Source organism: Anomaloglossus baeobatrachus, chromosome 5 (assembly GCF_048569485.1).
Source record: "Anomaloglossus baeobatrachus isolate aAnoBae1 chromosome 5, aAnoBae1.hap1, whole genome shotgun sequence".
Classification (NCBI taxonomy): domain Eukaryota; kingdom Metazoa; phylum Chordata; class Amphibia; order Anura; family Aromobatidae; genus Anomaloglossus; species Anomaloglossus baeobatrachus.
This window is the reverse complement of record NC_134357.1, coordinates 503748360-503764324: the sequence shown is the minus strand read 5'-3', so window position 1 is coordinate 503764324 and position 15965 is coordinate 503748360. Positions and strand designations below refer to the sequence as shown.

Here is a 15965-nt window from a genome sequence, read left to right as displayed (position 1 = left end):
GGCACCAGTGGGACACTAATGGAGTACAGCAGCCACTTTTTGGATGGCACTAACTGGCAGCACTTTTTGCAATTAAAATGGCTTTGCAAAAATGTGCATGAGGGTACAATGCAGAGGTGGTGGAACTTGCTTGGCACAAATGGGACCCTAATGTAGTCTAGCAGACACTTTGTGGATGGCACTAGCTGGCAGCACTCTTTGCTAGTAAAATGGCTTTGCAAAAAAGGGCAGGAAGGTACAGTGGCCGGGTTGTGGGTCAGTGTAGAGGAAAGGAAGCCTCACTTTCTATCCCTCCTAATGGTGAAATGCAGCAAGGAATTCCCTGACCTTAGGTACACAGACGCTGTTATCTGAAGCTGTATACAGCGTTTCCACGGACCTGACTGTCACCTATGGCTCTGAGCCTGAGGAAATGAGCCCTCAGAAGGGCTGAAATAAACTTCTGTCCCTAATCTGTAGAGCGCTGTGTGTATAGCGTACACAGCAGGACCGGCGACAGGAGCTGCGTGAGTGGTGACTGTCACCCAGATGCAGAAGGCAGATAATGGCGTCCTGAGGAAAAATGTCCGTATTTATAATGCAAGCACATGTGACATTCACAGCCTATGACACATGCCCTTGCTTGTCTGGCAAAAAGTCCACTTAGCTGTGTGTGTGTCTGGGATTGACTGACATGCTGGCCCGCCCCATTACACGCGCGCTTAGAAAAAAAAAAAAAATGGCGATCGGCATTTTCTCAGCACCACAGATCTAAAACCCGTCCCCCCCGCACACTATATGCTGAAATTTGATAATAGTGTGAATCACAGAGTGACTCACACTATTACAGTGAAAAGCCAGCTAGTAATTAGCTAGGCTTTTTGCTGATAGAACCGTTCTCGAACGTAACTCGAGCTGCTAAACTTTTAGCAAAAAGCTCGAGTTCTAGTTCTATCTAGAACACCCCCCAAAATCATTCGAACCTCGAACTGGCAAACCTCGAACCACGCTCAACTATACTTAAGACTACCAAGAGTAATTGAGTAAGCCTCATTTTGTGTGTGTGTATATGTATATATATATATATACATGTTAATTGTCTCATTTACAGGTTGTTAATACAACAAAGCATTACCAGGCTCTGCAGTTAGGAGATATATGTAAATTGGGTATAATATACACTTAGAGCTCAGCTAGCGCTCCATATGAGCTTGTTTACAAGTACTCACAGCAACAGACCCAGGAGGAGGGGGGGATCCCTGTGGCACAGACACTACCAAATGTGAGCTCACGTTTTCGGCCCCAACCGCATGTTGTGTATGTGCCACAGTACCGTACCTTCCGTGCCATACATTTAAAGCGTCTAATTAACACTTTAATTGACAGTTATACTACAAAAGACCCCACAAATAAGCAGATTTTGAGCATACCACATCATAAGGGCCTGACCCACAGAGGAACTCCAAATATACCCTCCCATAAGGGTCTGTACCATAATACTACCACTCACCTGTTCATATACAGATCCCATAAAGCAGAGGAATTTAAGTATATCAGAATGTCCGAAAACAAAATTAGAAACTATAGATGTGACAGGGGAGATATTCGACTGAAATAACAACTTTACAGGAGGGAGAGGGGAGGATTAGGTAAGAAAAGGAGAAATTCCTTAAAGCCACAATAGTTAACCTGCACAATAAACTACATTGTAAAAGTAAAATAAAAACACATTATAAAACTCGTATTAATACACAATGCCGCCCAAAAACAAAAATAATCCTAATAGTAAAACAGTAGACAATGAAACCATGTATGAGGAGTGCATGGACCAAACCCCCCATCAGCCCAAGGTCCTTCTCAATCATCAAGGAAAAACAGCGGAGGAAACAATAGGGACCTATGGGTACCTGACCTCACCCCATCACTTGATGTTACGGTTAACCAAGAGAAGAAAAGAAAAGAAATGTAAAACAAACACAACCCTGCCCAAGATATAAATCTAACTGATGACACAGACTCAGAGAGGAGCAATTCTTCCAATTCGAGCCCAGTAAAAAAAAAAAAGCCAGAAGAGATTCAAACGACGAAGAATTCATGGTGAACTACAATGTGGGCCAGCCACTGGACCGGGAATTCTTCCACAACCTCTTCAGAGCTTACAACAAATCGCTTAAAACTGACTTAGATGACATGAAAACCTCTATGGCAATGATAGCCTCAAGATCGGAGAAAACTGAAAGAGAAGTGAAGGAACTCTCAAAGGACACAAAGAACTTACAAAAAGAACAAGACAAGCTAAAAGAGGAGGTAAAATTCCTAAGAAATAAATGGATAGAGAAGATAGAGACAGAAGAAGTAACTTAAAATTTCGAGGAATACCAGAAAAGATCAAAAATACAAACCTTATGACATATGTAAAGAACATAGTGAAAAAAGCTTTGCCCTCCCAGAATTGGAGTATTCATTTGAACGCGTTTACAGGCTCCCAAAACCGACATTCTTAGCAGAAGAAATCCCCAGAGACGTCATTGCGAGATTTACGTTCTATAGAACAAAAGAAAAACTAATGGATTTCTTACGAAACAACAAAACTTTACCATCCCCCCGCGAGAACTTAAAAGTATTTATTGACCTTTCAAAGGAGACTTTGAAAAGGAGAACAGATTATAAGCCAATCACGGATGCTGTGAGTAAAAATTACATCTTTTACCGCTGGGGCCATCCAAACAATAATCTGATCTTCATATTTAAGCAAAAAACCATGTCAATCGAAGAGCCGGAAGAGGGGCTGAAATTGCTGAAAGACTTGAAAATTGCATCTCCCCAACCTGGGAAGGAAAAAAGAAGATTCCAAGAGATAATTATCAGTGCACCCTCGCTCAAGTCCCTTATCTGAATCGGAACCACCCTAATAGGCAGAAAACACTAGCCCACAAGGAGAAATTTGTTGTAATATATCTCCCACAATATACTTTGTAACTTCACCCCATGTTTATGTTTAAAATAGTTACCTCAAGTTTACCTGACATGATCAATATCATGACAAAAAGTATCCCCAGCAGGAGGAATATCAAATGTCTAGACCATACCAAGAGAAAAAGCCCCCCAAAAAAAGCTATCCACCACCAAGATGACCACAAAATTCCTGACTATCAACATCAATGGGTTAATCTCGCCACAAAAAATGTTTCTCATATGGAGGGACATCCAAAAATTCAAAGCAAATATAATTGGACTACAGGAAACAAAATTCACCCTAGAAAAAACACCCAAATTTGAACATAAATCATTCCCAGCAATCCTTCTCGCTTCAAAGGAAAAGAAAAAAATCAGGTGTGGCTCTCATTATAAGAGACTCAATAAGATTTGAAGAACTGAAAATGATAATTGACCCAGAAGGTAGATATCTAATAGTCATCTGCAAACTAAATAACACGACATACACACTAGCCAACATATACGCTCCCAACAAGGGACAAATTACTTTCCTAAATAGAGTACTATCTTTAGTTAGATCACGCCAAAGGGGATCTCTTTTACTTTCCGAAGATTTTAACGCCATACCTAACCCTAAATTTGGTTCTTCCAACAAAGGCAGGGTACTCAATGTCACTTTTGATTCTTGGATCAACCGAGAGGAGCTATACGACATCTTTAGATGCCTAAATACAACCTCAGTAGAATATACTTATTATTCAATCCCCCACAGATCCTTTTCAAGAATTGACCTAGTCCTTTCTGACATCAATACCTTACAGAAAATTAAACAAATTACCATTCACCCTAGAGTGTGGTCAGACCACTCTCCCATCACATTTGAAATCCTCACCAATCATCACATAAATAAAACTTAGAGAGCTAGCTCGTTTCTATTTGCCCATCCAGACCATAGCCTAAAAATACAAGATGATTAAAAAAATTATTTCAAATATAATGACATAGAAAATATCTCTATCACAACTCTATGGCAAGCCCATAAGGCAGTCTTCAGAGGAACCCTGATCCAACTTAACGCTAAGATTAATAAAATTAAACAAAAGAAAACCGAAGAGATTATAAATAAAATTAGAGAACTAGAAAATTCACAAGGAAATAGTCCATCAGATGACACACAAAAAGAAATTTTAAAACTCAGACTAGACTTAAAGGGGTGGTTCACCCATTTTTTTAATTTTCTGTTCTACTTACCATTCTAGGCATTTTCTCCATTGGCTTCTGTTTGCATTTCTGGCACTGAGCGGCGCTATCCTGCACTCTCAGTGCCTGTCACATGACCCCCTGCAGCTGTGGCCGCCAGTATCCTCTGACGTCCCGGCAATTCCGGGCTCTCAAACTAGTCGGGTACGTCAGAGGAGGCTGGCACCACTCAGATTGAGTGACAGGGCTGTGGGCGGTGACTACCACCGCACGTCACAGCCCAGCATCGAGGGGAGGAGCCGGAGGACGTCAGTGTGGAGCAGGCTAGCTTCCTACAGATGGTGAGGCACGGGGCGCCAGTGTGCAGTACAGGGGGGGTTCTTCAGCTGAAATCCCCCCCTGCACGTAAGTATCTGATCACACTCTCCACCCGCCCGCTCTGCTGCGATGTCAGGAGAGCGGCCGGTGTCGGGCAGTGTGATCACATGCTCCTCCCAGCAGCACTGCAGGACGCAGCAAGACACTGACAGGCATGTCACCGCTGTGCTCTGCCATCTGTCCTTCTGCATGGGACCAACTGTCTGCACTCTGTCACCTGCACCACAAGTCACAGAGTGGAGACAGTTAATGACAGAGCACCTCTGCCCCCCCTCTTCTTTCCCCACTCTCTTCTCTCCCCCCACTCTTCTCCCCCTCCCCTCTTCCCCCTCTTCTCTGCCCCCCTCTTATCCCCCTTTCCTCTCCCCCTTCTTTTCCCTCGTTCTCTCTCTTTTCCCTCGCTCTCTTTTCCCTCGCTCTCTTTTCCCTCGCTCTCTTCCCCCTCGCTCTCTTCCCCCCTCGCTCTCTTCCCCCCCCTTGCTCTCTTCCCCCCCCTCGCTCTCTTCCCCCCCTCGCTCTCTTCCCCCCCTCGCTCTCTTTCCCCCCCTCGCTCTCTTCCCCCCTCGCTCTCTTCCCCCCTTCGCTCTCTTCCCCCTTCGCTCTCTTCCCCCCCGCTCTCTTTTCCTCCCTCCCCTCGCTCTCTTTTCCTCCCTCCCCTCGCTCTCTTTTCCTCCCTCCCCTCGCTCTCTTTTCCTCCCCCCCTCGCTCTCTTTTCCTCCCCCCCTCGCTCTCTTTTCCTCCCCCTTCGCTCTTTTCCTCCCCTTCGCTCTTTTCCTCCCCCCCTCGCTCTCTTTTCCTCCCCCCCTCGCTCTCTTTTCCTCCCCCCCTCGCTCTCTTTTCCTCCCCCTTCGCTCTTTTCCTCCCCCTTCGCTCTTTTCCTTCCCCTTCGCTCTTTTCCTCCCCCCCTCGCTCTCTTTTCCTCCCCCCCTCGCTCTCTTTTCCTCCCCCCCTCGCTCTCTTTCCCTCCCCCCCTTGCTCTTTTCCTCCCCCCCTCGCTCTCTTTTCCTCCCCTCCCTCGCTCTCTTTTCCTCCCCCCCTCGCTCTCTTGTCTTCCCCCCCCTCGCTCTCTTTTCCTCCCCCCCCCTCGCTCTCTCTCTTTTCCCTCGCTCTCTCCTGGCATGGTCAGTACAGAAATCTCTCCATCGTGGAGGGGTGAGAGGGAGTAATAAACATGGAGTCCCTACTGTGTCTGTGTATTTATTTCTAATAAAGTATTTTTCTCTGTGTGATGTCTTTTTTTTTTCTTTAAACCCTTTATTGGAGATTCTTAATGGCCAGGTCAAACTTGGCCTGACATTAAGAATCTCGAGCTTTATACCAGCTGGTAAAACATAGCTGGTATTAACCCCTTATTACCCAACGTGCCACCTGCCACCAGGGCCACTGTAAGAGTTTGGATACAGCGCCAGAAGATGGCACTTCTATGAAAGCGCCATTTTCTGGGGCGGCTGTGGACTGCAATTCGCAGCGGGGGTCCCAGAAAGTTTGGGCACCCTGCACTGCGGATTCCAATCCCCAGCTGCCTAGTTGTACCTGGCTGGACTCAAAAATTCGGCGAAGCCCACGTCATTTTTTTTTTAAATTATTTCATGAAATTCATGAAATAAAAAAAAAAAAGGGATTCTCTATATTTTTAATTCCCAGCCGGGTACAATTAGGCAGCTGGGGGTTGGGGGCAGTCCGTAGCTGCCTGCTGTACCTGGCTAGCATACAAAAATATGGCGAAGCCCATGTCATTTTTTTAAAAAAGTTTTCAGGCAAAAACCTTTATAAAAAAAAAAAAAATGGGACTTCCGTATCCGGTCCTGGCTGAGGAGGCAGCATAGAGGGGAAGCTCCCAACACCCCTCTGAGAAACCGACGATAAACAGCATACCCGGGCAAGTGAGCGAGCTGAGAGCAGCACATCTGGTAGCAGGAAGCAAGCAGCTTTGGAGCGGTACTTACTGAGGAGTGCTGGTGGTGGTGAGGGGCCCTGGAGGAGTGGAGATCCTGACTGCCGGCGTGGAGAAGAGGAGACTGTCATGGCGCCGACGAGCCTGATGGAGGAGGAGCCAGAGTCCCCAGTGCAAGATGTGGTAATGAAAGGCAGGAGAGGGAGAAGTGAAGGAGATGAGAGCGGGGGGGTCGGGGGAGGATGGAGCAGGAGAGAAATCGCTGCAGGGGATTGAAGAGGGAGAAACACAATGGATAGAGGAAGGGGACATGGAGGAACAAGAGAGAGAGGAGGAGGAGTGCAGCAAGCAAAGAGTGCACAGAGACGCAGGAGACCGGATTGATCACTCAGACACGCAGTATAAGGTGTCTAATCATGATAAATGCCAGCAGAAGCTGCATGTCAGAAAAAGTAACACTCCTTCTAAAGTAAACAAGAAACAGCCGGCCACACCATTATCTAAATCCTGTAAACAAATGGGGGAGGGTGGAAAACCCCCAGCACAGAATAAGAGAACCTATATTATCTGTTACTGACAGCCCCGGCTCTGTCGTCCCCATCTCTGTAGATTTTTCTGCACTTTATTACTTTATCTTTTGTTTTTATGAAATAATTAATAAGGATTCAAATATTTTAGACTTTTCCTTTTAGATTTGTTCTGTGTCTTTGGTGCTGGATTGTAGATATTCTGTGATAAATCTGTGTGTGTGACTATAGTTGGATTTTGTGTTATACCGGGGGCAGGACGGGGCCAGGACTGGATGTAGTGATCTTGTGAAGTCGGTCACAGCTCCGGAGACGTCTTACACTCACGGCTCTCCTCCATACACATCGTACACTCACGGCTCCCCTCCATGCACATCTTACACTCACGGCTCCCCTCCATACACGTCGTACACTCCCAGCTTCCCTCCATACACGTCGTACACTCACACTCACAGCTTCCCTCCATACACGTCGTACACTCACAGCTTCCCTCCATACACGTCGTACACTCACGGCTCCCCTCCATGCACGTCTTACACTCACAGCTTCCCTCCATACACGTCGTACACTCACGGCTTCCCTCCATACACGTCGTACACTCACAGCTTCCCTCCATACACGTCGTACACTCACGGCTCCCCTCCATGCACGTCTTACACTCACGGCTCCCCTCCATGCACGTCGTACACTCACAGCTTCCCTCCATACACGTCGTACACTCACGGCTCCCCTCCATGCACGCTTTACACTCACGGCTCCCCTCCATGCACGTCGTACACTCACAGCTTCCCTCCATACACGTCGTACATTCACAGCTTCCCTCCATACACGTCGTACACTCACAGCTTCCCTCCATACACGTTGTACACTCACGGCTCCCCTGCATACAAGTCCTTCACTCTTGACTCCTCTCCATACACGTGGTATACATCCCTCCCTGCTACATCACTGTAAATCCCTCCTGACCCCACACATAAACTTCCCCTCATCCAGCACAGCAGAGTCCTGCACACAATGAGGAGCTGATCATGTGACCCCTGACTCCTCCCCTCCATGTGACATCATCACAGGTCCTGTAAGCACAGAGCAGCCATATATCCAGTGTGCGGCTCTGCAGGAGGAGGTATGTGGAGATTCCCCATTACATTAACCCCCTCAGTGCTGCGCTCACACTCCAGGAGACAGAACGTGTTCCCGTCTGTGCGGCTCTATCAGGAGATCTGTCTGTATGGGATTAGATTGGGTCACTTCCAGGGCCGGACTGGGACTAAAATTCAGCCCTGGCATTTGGAGGTACACAGGGCCACTTTTCGCATGGTGAATGTGTAATATCTTTGTGCACTTGTAGGTTGTGTAATACAACCATATAACAGTCACAGCTGCATCTAGTATAAGGCCCCTTTCACACTGCGTTTTTCCTTACGTTCAGTGGTCCCGTTGGGGCATCCGTCCGAACCGCCCCTCCCCCACCCTGCAAAACGTGTTTCGGACGCATGCGCCATCAGGGCCATTGACTGCAATGGAGCAAACTATGTTAGCGTATGCTCTGTTTTGTACTGTTTTTGTACATATACGTAGTCGACAGTGAAGACTGTATGAAGATGCCCAAATCTTTTGTTGCGTTTTACCATCGCTTTTCTTAAAAGCGCAGTATTATTATTTATTATATATTATTATGGCGCCATTTATTCCATGGCGCTTTACAAGTGAAAGAGGGTATACGTACAACAATCATTAACAATACAAAACAGACTGGTATAGGAGGAGAGAGGACCCTGCCCGCGAGGGCTCACAGTCTACAGGGAATGGGTGATGGTACAATAGGTGAGGACAGAGCTGGTTGCAATGGTGTACTGGACTGAGGGCTATTGTAGGTTGTAGGCTTGTTGGAAGAGATGGGTGTTGAGGTTCCTCTTGAAGCTTTCCACGGTAGGGGACAGTCTTAAATGCTGAGGTAGAGCGTTCCAGAGTATGGGGGGAGGCATGGGAGACATCTTGTATGCGATATTGGGAAAAGGAGATAAGAGAGGAGTAGAGAAGGAGATCTTGTGAGGACCTGAGGTTGCGTGCAAGTAGGTACCGGGAGACTAGGTCACAGATGTCAGGAGGAGACAGGTTGTGGATGGCTTTGTATGTCATGGTTAATGTTTTGAACTGGAGTCGTTGGGCGATGGGAAGCCAGTGAAGGGATTGGCAGAGTGGTGAGGCTGGGGAATAGCGAGGGGAGAGGTGGATTAAGCGGGCCGCAGAGTTTAGGATAGATTGGAGGGGTGCAAGAGTGTTGGAAGGGAGGCCAGAGAGCAGGAGATTGCAGTAGTCGAGGCGGGAGATGATGAGGGCATGCACTAATGTTTTTGCTGATTCTTGGTTAAGGAAAGCACGGATCCGGGAAATATTTTTGAGTTGTAGTCTGCATAAGGTGAATAGGGCTTGGATGTGTGGCTTGAAGGATAGAGCAGAGTCGAGGGTTACTCCAAGGCAACAAGCTTGTGAGACTGGGGAGAGGGAGCAGCCATCAAGTTTGATGGAAAGGCTTGTTGGAGGAGTTGAGTGAGGAGGAGGAAAGACAATGAACTCTGTTTTGTCCATGTTAAGCTTTAGGAATCGCGCAGAGAAGAAGGATGAAATAGCAGACAGACATTGTGGGATTTTGGTTAGTAGAGGGGTAATGTCAGATCCAGAGAGGTAGATCTGTGTGTCATCGGCATAGAGATGATACTGGAAGCCGTAGGACTCTATGAGCAGTAAAAAATGTGACAACAACAATGGGAAAACACTAAAAAAAAAAACCAAAGATGGTCAAAACCATAGAAAAAAGTATCCAGGAAACAACTATAAAACTACTCAGAAGATGAGTCAGGAAAAAAATGCAATGGTTTTAAACATCTGCTTGCAAAACATGGCGGTGTTGCTTGAGTTTAAAATACCTTGTGTGCACATACCCTTAGGTTTTCTGGTTTTAGAAACCCATTCCTGCATTGTTTGTTTGCCTTATTCACTCTGCCCAGGTCTGCTGTTGTCTGCAGCGCTGGTGTCACATCACAATGACAGCGCTGCAACCAATCAATGAGCTCAGCAGCTAACTAATTGGCTACAGCGCTGTTGGTGTGATGTCGTAGATGCAGACAATTATAAACACCAGATGCAAAAGCAGATTGTATTTTTTATAACAAAGAGGACGCATCAGACATCAAGAGGATGTGAGCAGTCAGCGTCACGGAAGGGGCACTTACATAAATACATCACTAGAACCAAGTTTGGAATATCTGAGGAGGATTTGGAGAGATTCTGCTGAGTTTCTGCTTCAAAAAATATATGCAAAGAAAGGAGAACAATCGAGTGTAAATGCAAACAAATTGTTTATTATGAAAAAGACACACGCAAAACAGCAATGGAATATTGATTAAAAACAACTACCACTGAATCAAGGGGGGCATACAGTGTGACAAAGATGACACAATACATGTTAAGTGCCAATGGCCATGGAAGAGGTGAACAATATTATATTAAGAGAGCCAAAGTAGCATAGTATGGCAATAAGACCCAATGTTCACAATCCCAAATAGCCGTGGGAGAGGTGGAATGTTTAAAAAGGGATTAATAGGATGGTATAATCAGTACATTTGGGTAACAAATGGCCAATACCCAATAATCACAATCCCAAATAGCCGTGGGAGATGTAGAATGTTAAAAAAGAGGTTATTTGGATGGCACAATAGCACAATTGGAAAACCAATAGCCGTGGGAGAGGAAAGGGTACAGGTTATGATATCACACTATAATCGTGGGAGAGGTGAAAACATATAATTCAATGGAGAATAACCCACACCGGGGCGGGTAGACACTGCCAGCACTCTTATTATAATAAATGTCTCAATTACAGAGTACAAAAGAATTGGTAGTGCCGTGGAGGGTCCAGCCACGACCGGAGTGTATGGAATTACATGTAAAACACCATAACCAAGGGCTATAAGGTACCAAAAAATACTTATAATTAATGGCCCCCAGATGTATAATATACATGCCAGGAAAAACTTGAAAGACATAGTATCAAGGGACATAAAGTGCAAATGCATGAAGATAAATAATCCCAATAACATGAGAAGTATGGTAAAACAATACCCACAGATAAAAGTAGCCACTGGCAACTGGTAGGGACTAACAATCACATAATGCACATACCCAAAGAGAAGAGGGATCACTACCAACGCGCGTTTCGCGGAGGTATTATTGCTTCTTCAAGGAGGAAACTCTACTGGCAATGTAGACCTGGTATGTATAAATAGCCTAATGGTTGATTGTTATCGCTATCAGGTGTTGAGTCACTGGACAGGAAGTGTGTAGTGAAACTAGTTGGACAGCCCATCAGTGATCTGATAGGCTAGTAGCCCATAATGGGCGTTCATTAATAGTACAACTCGTCTATATGGCTAAAGGGAATAAGCAGTCTGCCAGAAGATCATGTGATCTTTATTATTATTATAATTCTAAACCAAGATATGAGGCCACAGATAGATGCCAATGCAGAGACTGTTGCTCAAAATGTTAAGTGCCAACAGCTAACAGAGTGGACGAGCGGTGTTATACACGGGAATCCAGGAAGTTCCAACACTCCGGATGTCCCGCCCCCCAGCCAGACTGAGAATGATTACGTGACGCCACGGACGCGTAACCATGGAGACCACGCGCTCAAGCCCTGCCCTGGGCTGGAGAGGGCATAAGACATCACGAGTAGGAACACCCCCGGGAATCCCGCCCATCATTACATGCAGTATAGTGACGCGCTCCGCGTGAGGCCGTATCATTGGACACAGAGGCCTGGTCACGTGTGGAGGCGTGTGTGATAATAAGGGAACCAGTGGCCATGAATGGGGCGCATAACAGTGGTATCTATAGACTAAATATAAAACATGGAGTTACAATATCAAAGGTTGTGTCCCAACATGTAGTAGCGGGCATCAAGGTAAAGAGGGTGTTATTAAGTGTTTTCAACGTTACAATGAATACTTAATGGACCTCAAACTATGTATGTATAAAGGGGGTATAGAGCGAAGCTGTGATTGGTGCTAGCAGACCAGTCCCATCACTCAATGTGACACACCACGGGATACAAGCATATCACCCCTGGTACGCGCAACCAAGGGGCCGTGCACAACCACCCGCAGTGAGCCACAAGAGGTCAAGGGACGCCGTGCAGGCAGCAGATAATTAAATGGGGACCATTGATGGACCAAAGGGGATCCCTATAGTGTATATTCCGATAGTAGGTATATGGGTACTCAATATAATCATAGGTATCCCCAAATGGGGAGTATCAAAAGTGTAATTTCAACACACATATATACCAAAAGAGTGGAAAAAGAATCCCCCAATGCTGCCTAAACAATAAAACAGCATAACAGACACATATTGTAGATGGGGGTATAGGTCAACTAAGAAAGTATACTAGTCCATCACGAAAGCGTCCATGATTTTCAGGGCCGGTAATCTTGATTGATTGATGGCATGACGAGGAACCATTTAGACAATAAGACCATGTCCAGGAAACGAACAAGAAGTCAGGAAAAATCAAAAGCGATTCTAGAAAGAAAGAATAAATAACACAATATAAGATATCCAGTAGGCGAACAACCAGGATATACATGCCAGGTAAAAACAATTGATTAGAGGTAGACCAAATTAAAAAGGAGATAAAAAGACAATCAAACAATAAATTAAAAGACCAAATGATAAGAAGGAGAGGACAAAGATATGCATGGAAAACCCAAAAACCATGGCCCTACAGGAAAGAGGCAAAACTGATGTCCTCATTTAGACCATGGGGTGTGAGGGTGCCAAGGGTGGTGATCCAGCGGGCTTCAACCTGAGCTAGCCTTTTCTTGAGGTCACCACCCCGGGATCCCCCATGAAAAACATCAATACCTTTTATCCTCAATCCTGAGGGGTCACATCCGTGAAGCCTCCTGAAGTGTCGCGGTAGTGTCTTCAGGAGACTCACGTCATCAACCTTGGAAGCAGCACGGACGTCTCGAACGTGCTCTCTGGTACGTACACGCAGCTCGCGTGAGGAGCCCTATATATACCAGAGAGCACGGACAAGTGGCGTAATAAATCACATGCGTGGTAGTGCATGTGATATAGTGACGTATGTTCATTGTCCGCATCCCATCGGATGAAGATAAAGTCGTGGCACGAAGGACATTTGGACACGCGACACATCGTCCGCAGGGAAAACATCCATGTGTCGGGCCACGGGAGCAGAAGGGATTGGAAAGAGGAGGTACATAGTGGCTCCTTACCAGGATGTCGGGGAGATTTTTAGAACGTCGAGCGGTCATGAGGGGGCCAGAAGGAAGAATATCTGCCAGGATAGGATCCGTGCGTAGAACAGACCAGTGTCTACTAAGGATGTCCCTCATCGTCTGCCATTGGTTATTAAATGTTCCTATAAAACGAATGGGAAGGTCAGCCTGTGAATGTTGTTGTTTACTATTATATTGCATCAGTCCCATGCGGGAACATGGCTTAATGCAACGGTTACTATATCCGCGATCCTGGAAGCGGCGTCTGAGTTCTACGGCTTGTTTTTCAAACGATTGGTCTGTAGAGCAAATCCGCCTGACCCTCAAGAATTGGCCGGTCGGGATGGCGTGTATAGTTGCGGAAGTATGGGCTGAGGATGCATGCAGCAGGGCATTGACAGAGGTGGACTTACGATACATGCTAGTCTGGATGTATGATAATGAGTCCACCTCAATATTGATGTCAAGAAAGTCAATGCACCTGCTGCTATGTTTGTATGTCAGCCTGATGTTAAAGTCATTGTTGTTTAGTTGACCCATAAAATCATCAAGGTGCTCCACTGTGCCCTGCCAAAAAAACAACACATCATCGATGTATCTGAGCCAGCACTGCACATGGGAGCTGGCACTGATGCCCCCGTCGCCAAATACCAACCTCTCCCACATGCCGAGGAAGAGGTTGGCATACGCCGGGGCACAGGCCGCCCCCATGGCAGTGCCGCATTGCTGTAAATAAAAAACATCCTTGAAAATAAAAAAATTATGTGTAAGGGCAAAGTGGAGCAGCTCGAGGATAAATGAGTTCAACTCGCCATCACGACCGCCCATCTCGAGAAAGAGGCGGACAGCTCTCAGACCATCAGAATGTGATATACATGTGTAGAGGCTCTCCACATCTGCTGTAACAATCAGCATATCATGATCCACAGAGATGCCATCAATCCTCCTCAGGACGTCCGTCGTGTCACGAACATAAGAGGGCAGGGTTTCCACAATAGTTTTAAGATGGTAATCGATAAATTTACATATTGGGTCACATACGCCCTCTATGCCGGACACGATGGGACGTCCCGGGTGGCTGAGGGCATCTTTATGGATCTTAGGTAAAAGATAAAACGTAGGTACCTTAGGATGTTTAGTGGAGAGCCCCTCCATAATTTTTTTTTATCAATAATGCCTTTCTCACACGCCGCCTCCAGGATTTTATAGAACTCCAACATAAACTGCTGTAGAGGATTAAAGGATAACCTCAAATAGGTATCCTTGTCACGGAGTTGACGAAATACTTCCCTTTCGTTATTCTCCACTGCCCAGTTCACAATATTCCCCCCCTTGTCTGCTGGTTTAATAACGATGTCATTATAATTACTCAATTCAATAAGAGCAGATCTTTGTTTATAGGTTAGATTGTCCCCCTGTCTTCTAATAGTAATTTGTTTGAACTCGTCCGTCACCAATTTGGTAAAGACCTCAACGGCAGGACACAGGGACATTAATTATAAGTATTTTTTGGTACCTTATAGCCCTTGGTTATGGTGTTTTACATGTAATTCCATACACTCCGGTCGTGGCTGGACCCTCCACGGCACTACCAATTCTTTTGACATTTATTATAATAGAGTGCTGGCAGTGTCTACCCGCCCCGGTGTGTTGGTTATTCTCCATTCAATTATATGTTTTCACCTCTCCCACGATTATAGTGTGACATCATAACCTGTAACCTTTCCTCTCCCTCGGCTATTGGTTTTCCAATTGTGCCATCCAAATAACCGCTTTTTTAACATTCTACCTCTCCCACGGCTATTTGGGATTGTGATTATTGGGTATTGGCCATTTGTTACCCAAATGTACTGATTATACCATCCTATTAATCCCTTTTTAAACATTCCACCTCTCCCACGGCTATTTGGGATTGTGAACATTGGGTCTTATTGCCATACTATGCTACTTTGGCTCTCTTAATATAATATTGTTCACCTCTTCCATGGCCATTGGCACTTAACATGTATTGTGTCATCTTTGTCACACTGTATGCCCCCCTTGATTCAGTGGTAGTTGTTTTTAATCAATATTCTATTGCTGTTTTGCGTGTGTCTTTTTCATAATAAACAATTTGTTTGCATATACACTCGATTGTTCTCCTTTCTTTGCATTCTATTGCGAGTGATGCATATGCGCCGCTAATACATGTGTACTGGTGGCGCATTTACCTTATGGCTCATGTTTCGAGAATTTTTTTCAAAAAATATATGTAAACGGGGGACAGGAAAGGAAGCGCACGGAGTAGGACGCTGGTGTGAAAGCTCCCCTCGGCTACAGCCACATTAGAACTCACTGCGCCCGCTATATCTGCCACCGGTGAGCTGGAGATGGTCAGGCAGCCTGCACGGTCCCCAGCGATTCAAGTTGTGCCCTCCTCACCATTTGCACTGACACCGGGATCCCTGGACGCATACCTCCACACCGGCGTGAGGTAGGAGAGGGCAAGTAACATGGTGGCGGCGCGGCGGGAAAACATGAAAGACGGCGCCGGGAAGCTGCAGAAAAAGAGGGAGACCCAGCATGTAATAACCCCAGCGCTCACCTAGGGAAACCGTAGGCATCCGGTAATGGAGAGGAGGAGGAACAAAAGGCAAGGCAGAAGCAGGGGAGAGCTGACGGGGAAGGAGAAGGCCTACAAGTCCCACCAGGGAACATGAGCACACAACAGAAGATACTGAGGGCAGACTCCCCATCTCCACAGTGCCC

The 15965-nt window shown here is 46.0% G+C and overlaps 1 protein-coding gene across 1 annotated transcript in view; it reads left to right on the top strand.

Annotated features, from left to right (window-relative positions):
• Window positions 1-7980: 7980 nt before the first annotated feature.
• LOC142311957 (uncharacterized) overlaps window positions 7981-15965 on the top strand; it is a 141646-nt gene continuing 133661 nt past the window's right edge. Inside the window, exon 1 of the mRNA XM_075350825.1 lies at window positions 7981-8038. The gene's annotated coding sequence lies outside the window, so the exon portion shown is untranslated. The remainder of the gene's footprint in view (window positions 8039-15965) is intronic.